We start from the raw sequence: 7,010 nt of genomic DNA, 5'->3' as shown, positions 1-7,010 counted from the left end.
TGCCAGTGACCACGAATTGAATATGCATGGGATTCACTTGGGCATCTGGTAGAATTCCGATGCAGTAGGTGTGAGGCCGGGCACAAGAGTCTGCATTTTCAATTAGCTACCAGGTGATGGCGACACTGCTGGTCCACTGACCATACTTTTGCAATATCCTGGAAAACTCCCCAAGAGTGGACACCCCAACATAGACTGTTCTAGCAAACAGCACACTAGTGAGTCAGAGCTAGTCTAGTCCCTCTGAGAGGCCCTGAGGTGGGAGGGACACACTGGGAAACACACTGGGTAGCTGTCAAAGTTGACCAGTGATAGGGAACAAAATGCTTGACCTCCTTGATCTCGGCTGTGGGAAGGGGGCTGTGCTTTTATAAATTCATTTCTATAATACTGAACACAGTTCAGTCCATATTTAAGGGGCAGGACTCCTGCTTTTGTGTCGTTTTCTTGACAACATATTATCCCATTTCTCTTGTTTCTCAATATTGAACCCAGTGAACAGGAAGGTTCTCTGCCTGGTGTGTTATAGGATAGTCCTGCGTGATTCACCTTCCCTCTAGCAGAAGGGCCTGATGAACCTCTCCTCATCCACGTCATCTCCAAGCCAATTAGTTTTCATTTTCCCAAAGCCTGATGACGTGTGGAAACACAAATCATGACACTTTCCTTTAACTTCCTCATTTGTGAGATGTGGGGTGGGGTCTGGGCATTCTCTGGGGTGTCTTCCAACTCCAATAATCCATGACTCTAAGAGAATATTAAATTCTCAAACTACAATCTGTGCATTAATAAAGCTTTCTTTTCTGGCATAGTAGGCAGCATGCTTCAGAGTTTCTAATAGGAAAAATCACCTGTGCTTTGGGTGGAGCTCTGAGCAATGAACATAGATTAATCTTAAACGTCAGCTTAGGTTTTATGCCTTGGGTGCCTCAAAGATTTTAGTCTTGCCGTCTTCCCATGTAATCCAGGAAAATTAGAGATACAGAGTCTACTTCAGGCCCAAATATGAATCATCACTTTTAGCTATTTAAAGCGTTGACACTTTCAGAGAGCATTTACAATTTAACCAGGGGGTGTACGTGCTATACTTCATGGGGGTGGGGTGCGTGGCAGGGGAGGTGGTGATATACCTGGGAATAGAGAGCCTTCTCCCAAGATGACCCCATGGTGGTGGTTATACACACCTCCACACGCTGGAGCCCCTGGGCCTGGCTGGCAGGGTGCCCCTCCGGGAATTGGCTGACCGCATCTGATGGGCATGCCTGGTTACCCCTTCTCACCTAGGGCGCAGGGAGCATGGACAGCCCCCATTTGCGGCCAGCTGTTGTGTCGTTTCTTTGCGGCTTTCCTGCTCTCTGATGATTAGGATTATCCCAGAAAGCAGAGGCTCTCAAACTTTGGTATTCAAGCCCTAAAGAGAAAAATTTGGAATAACTGTCAAAATTATTAAGATACATGGTCTTTGGTTCCACAGTTCCACATTTAGGGTTTTTTTTTTCCCAACACTTGCTCATGCATGAAATTATATATGAGATTCACTGCAACAATGTTCGTAATAGCAAAATATTGGAAACAACCTAAATGTTCATCAATGGCAGACTGGATAAATAAATTAGGAGATACTCTGTAGGTGTAAAAAAGGAGGGGACTTCCCTGGTGGCGCAGTGGTTAGCACTCTGCGCTCCCAATGCGGGGGGCTTGGGTTTGATCCCTGGTCTGGGAACTAGATCCCACATGTGTGCCACAGCTAAGCGTTTGCACGCCACAATTAAGGAGCCCGCGTACCGCAACTAAGACCCGGTGCAACCAAATAAATAAATAATTTTTTTTTTTAAAAAGAAGGAAAGAAAGAATGAGGAAGAAGTTTATATAATGATACGGAAAGATCGCCAAGATACAGTGTGTAGTGAAGCAAGCAAGAGGCAAAACAATGCATATAATATGCTACCATTTCTGTAAAATGTAAAACGGTGGTGGGATACAGGAAAACACATATTTGTATTTATTTGCATATGCATAAATAATGTCCAGGGGTATACACATGTAAGGAACTAATAACAATGGCCACCCTTTGGAGGAAGGTGGTGATGGATGCTGAGAACTGTGAGGACAGGGGACTGCAGTAGCCTAGTGTCTTTTCACTGAATACCTTTCTGTGTTTTCAATTTTGAATCATGAGAGTGGCTTACTTATTCAAAAGTTCAATATGTATTTTAAAAGTTTAATGAAACAAAACTCTCACGTTCTAAGGAATCCCCTAGGGTGCTTTAAAATGCAGATTTTTAGGCCACGCCCTCAGATGTTCCAGAGTCAATAGGGATCAAATTGGGGAATCTGCCTTTTGCAACAAGCAGCCTGGGTGCTTCTGGTGTATTGATAGATGGTTCTGGAACCAAGAAACTATGGGGCCTATAGCTACAGACTACATTCATGCAACAGCTATATTTTTATTGAACATTGTGTACATGCATCTGTCCATTTCATAAATTATGCTTTATTATATTAAGAAATAAAACACATTTCTTATCTTCTGTGACTTGAATATTCAGCTTACTACACTGGATTTGACTTAATGTCATACAGACCAGGTACAATGTGATAGCACTGGGAACATTTCTTGAAAAATAAGAGTACAATCAATGAGCACGATTCATAGACAAAATTTTACATGGTCACACAGTTAAGTTTGCACATTTAAAAGGATCTGAATCATTCACATTATTATTGTGAATTTCTTATAAATAATTCATTACTCTAAGGAGTCTAGGCAAAGCCAAGCCATGACATTATTTATACTAAGTACCACACCTGGAACTTGTTCCGAGTTATTTAATACAGAGCACATTTTTAATGTAATAAATATTTACAGTTAATATTAACAAGTACAATTATAATTTACAAAATATGAGTATAATATGTCAAACAAAATGGAAAATGACATTAAAGAAGTTTGTGCCAGGTATTTTTACAACTCACTGAATTGACTATTTCAACAAATTTTATTACCCAAAACCCTGCTGACTCGGATGCAAAAAGGTCATGTTTGAATCAGTTAAGCCCAAATTAAAGGAAAAAACATTTTTATGGGAAATCAGTTTAACTTTCTTAATGTTGTACGTGGTCAATATTGATATATCAATATCAGTAGCTAAAATTGAAGCAACGTGATGAAAAATTTAGATTCACAACAGGCCCAAATTATATAATGTACTTTGAACACTGAACTCCTGGATTATACCAAAATTTTCAAGCTTGTCTGGGAATTAATGAGGTGTTCAGTGTGTGAGGTTTTACTATCCATGAAAATGATCCTTTTAAAAGACCATAAAATTACGTGAGTCCTTCCATGGCATTATATAGCTCTGGGAGTGAAATTTAAATTTGGGTAAAAAAAGGAAAATAATCTTATTTTCTAGAACGTGAGCTCAGAGAGAGCAGAGAGACACTGGTGTCTGGGATTATAACAGGGCATTTAGGGCTGGGCACTCAGATAGCTAGGTCCATACCTGAGCCCATGACTTGGCCCCTTAGTCCAGGAGATCGTTTTCTATTCAAGGCTATTCATGTAGCCTGTGTCTCCAGACTCCAGGAAACCATCCACTGTCATATCTTACTCTTTTGAGGGGGAAGTGGGTGGTTCCACCTCTTCCTGACACCTTTTCGCCAACTAATCCTGATTTGAAGAAGGATGCCGGGACTGATTCCTCTCACTGGGGTCCTCTCTCTGAACATGGCACTTCACCAAGGTTTTTTTCGCCTCAGTTAGTCACATAACCAGGTGGGAAATTCTTCCCAGGGCCTTCGATTGCAACTGAATTGTGTCTCTGGGTGTAACTGAACTAAGGGACCTCCTTGCCCACCTACTTTGTGCTGCATTTCAGCCTCTGCCTGCAGTGAGTCCTTAACTTACATGCTTAGAAACATCTTCGATGCCCTTTGTGCATATTCTTTGACTTTATCACTACTTCAGGCCTTTGGACAAAATCTAGAGTGGGGAACAGGACGGTCTATTATGTTCCATGGACTGAGTTTCTCACGTGGGCTGGATTTGGGAAGCAACGCTGAACAGTGGACTGGACGAGGACGTAAGAGAGATGCAGGCCCAGGTTAATGCTCTGTCATTCAGCTGTGCCATGTGGCCTTGGCATCGTGGAGCCATCTCCCTGAGCCTTGGCTTCATCTTCTGAATGCTCTTCAAGGTGCTGGTTAGGATGAACAGCAATGTGCTCAGCACTGCATGTGGCACGTCCTCGGGGCTTGGGGAAGTTGAGCCCCTTCCTTCCAGCACTTCTAGAGCCCCAGGACTTCATTCAGACGCAGAATGCCATTCCCAATAGTATGCCTCTCCTGAGGCAACCAACGGACAACTCCATTCACTCCCTCGTGCCAAGTTAAACAGAGTCACTTGGGGGGGCAACAGACTATCCTGTAAACTGGGGTGGCGATGATCAGCACTGTTCTTCAATAGCACAGAATGGGCCGTGAGAATGAATGAGATCAGGTTACGTTGACCCATATGAAATCATCTTTTTTAACGTCAATCTGGTCCCATACCCACACTTTCATGCTTCAGCCTCATAGTTCCCTGGGCCTTTTAATCTAATAGTGGATGGTCACTAGTCAATGTCATTTACAAATTTCCACAGTAAAGGATGTAAAGCAGCTCTCTGGTCAGCAGCGAAGGCTTGGATCAGATGAGGCAATGTAGACCGTGAACACTAGGTCAATGCAAAGTATGTTTTGAATTAATTGTGAATATGTAATATTTTAACCGAGGGGCTCTTCAACTTCTTAAAAATTTAGATAAATTCCACCGAATGCATTTCTAACGTGAACTTTCACGTGAGAAAAACTTGTTCTCAGTGTGCGGTTTGTTGATTGCTCCTAAAGAAGGGTGTCTTTGAAGGCCAAATATCATGGTAAGAGATTGCTTGATATTACAGTTGTTGTGTTTGTGTTGGGCGCGTACGTGTGTCGGGGGCGGGGGGCGGAGCTGTCGAGGTTGGGGCTGAGAGAAGTGACCATCCAGATACAGAATGAAGTAGAGCTTGTTAGGGCTCGGTTTCATTGACTAGCTCACACAAAGCCTGGTCCCAGGGGAGTGACTAATTCCTTTGTTTTCAGTTGTTAATCCATTTTATGAAAATTCAGCCAAATATTAGACGAATGTTTCAAATGTGCTCCATTCCTCTCAGCAACCCAGGGTTAATGCTAAGCTACTCTTTAATGGGAGCTCCTTCCTGGTGTGGGTGGGAAGGGCACAAATTGCAAGAAAGTTTGCACCTCCCCATCTCATCACAACACCGTGTGTACAATTATTCCACTCTCATACAGTCAGGTTCCCGGGGCCATCGTTTCTATCTGGCTCCTGGGAAAAGTGACTTAGCCACCTTGCAGTCCACAGATTGAGGGTGTCATTCAATCTGTAGTCCCCAAACAAAGCTAATCACTATTACCAGAAGCTACTTGGCACAGGAGTAGACTCCGAAACCAGTAACCAACGGCTACTTGGGCACAAAGGAAGACTTTATAACTTAAGTGTGCCCATGTCCTATGGACAAGTTCATTTCAATTTAACATATATTTTCATAATAAGCTGAACTTGGTTTGTGTGAAGTAGCCTCTAAACTGTTTATTTCTCTAAGGGTTCGCCATCCTTCAAGATGAACCCAAATTGTTTGTGGGGCAAAGCAAGGAAATCCAGGGCTTATTAATGAGGTGAAAGGCCAGGTTCAGTGGGGGAGTGAGGGCAGCCAGAAGAACAGGGTTCAGCCATCTGCACTTATGGGGAATCATCACGTCAACAGCAGGGCAGGGCCAGGATAGTCTTGCTGTGGAACATCCCTCCGAGCAGCAGCACCAAAGACATTAGCTCTAAACGTGATTATCTTTGGAGGCCAGGAGTGAAATGTCTTAGCTCCAGCCGCTGCCACACTCAGCCCTAACAGAGAGGTGATACCACGTGGGGGCTTGGGTCTCCCTCACCGTGATTTTAGGTTCCGGAGGTGAAATAAAAATTTGACTTCCCTAGAGAAGGGCCCGGCTGAGTTCATTTCAGTGAGAAAGCTGGAGTCGATCCATCAGTTGATTCACGAAATAATTTGATCAGTCCTCTAGGTCACTGGCTGGCAAAGGCCTCCTCCAACCTTTTCACTGAAGAGTCTCAAAGAGGTGATAAGATTTGCCTAAGGACACACAGCTAGACCCAGACATCGATCTCCTGTTTATCCAGAAGCTAGAAAGGAGGCCAGACACAGTCTATGCCATGATGTTAACTGAAGGAGGCATTAAGATAAGTCCTACTCCCAAAACGTCTTCGGAAGCAGGGAGATCAGAGATGCTTGAACAAGCCATGCGAGGAACCCAGAATGCTATGCACTTTAGCAACTAACTAGGTATGGAGTCACTTATACTCAAGAGTTTTGAAGAAAGCCAAGGGTAAAATTGTAGAGCAGCAGTTCAAGATAACAGGTGCGTGGAGGTTGAAGACGTGTAAACAGGAAAAGTACTCTTTGTACAAGGAGGAGGTTGAGCAAGGTGTTTTCTTCTGTCTCTCTCAGCTCTAATTACAAAACATAACAAGCTAACGGGATATCATTCATACAAATTGTTCGAAGCGATGGAATTGTCTGTCTCCTTCCATTCCACTATTGGGAACATGAGTGTAGAATGGTGGTTGAAGGATTTCTCAAGAGGAGTTGCTGCAAAGGTGGCAGAAGTGGGACAACTGTGAGCAGGTGGCTACATAAATGCTTAAGAGACAGAAATAGAAACAATGATGGGGCTCAGAGGATCTCAGCAATAGAAGGGACTGTCCTCTCATTCTAGAGATTTAAAAAAATGATAGGGCTTCCCTGGTGGCGCAGTGGTTGAGCGTCCGCCTGCCGATGCAGGGGACACGGGTTCGTGCCCCGGTCCGGGAGGATCCCACGTGCCGCGGAGCGGCTGGGCCCGTGAGCCGTGGCCGCTGAGCCTGCGCGTCCGGAGCCTGTGCTCCGCAACGGGAGAGG

The 7,010-nt window shown here is 44.0% G+C and overlaps 1 protein-coding gene across 1 annotated transcript in view; it reads right to left on the bottom strand.

Annotated features, from left to right (window-relative positions):
• Positions 1–2,804: 2,804 nt before the first annotated feature.
• The window catches only part of GRPR (gastrin releasing peptide receptor), a 36,666-nt gene continuing 32,460 nt past the window's right edge, over positions 2,805–7,010 (bottom strand). Inside the window, exon 4 of the mRNA XM_007122143.3 lies at positions 2,805–6,701. The gene's annotated coding sequence lies outside the window, so the exon portion shown is untranslated. The remainder of the gene's footprint in view (positions 6,702–7,010) is intronic.

This window comes from Physeter macrocephalus, chromosome 21, assembly GCF_002837175.3.
Source record: "Physeter macrocephalus isolate SW-GA chromosome 21, ASM283717v5, whole genome shotgun sequence".
Classification (NCBI taxonomy): Eukaryota; Metazoa; Chordata; class Mammalia; order Artiodactyla; family Physeteridae; genus Physeter; species Physeter macrocephalus.
Note: the sequence above shows the minus strand (reverse complement) of the source record. Positions and strands in the feature narration are given on the sequence as shown.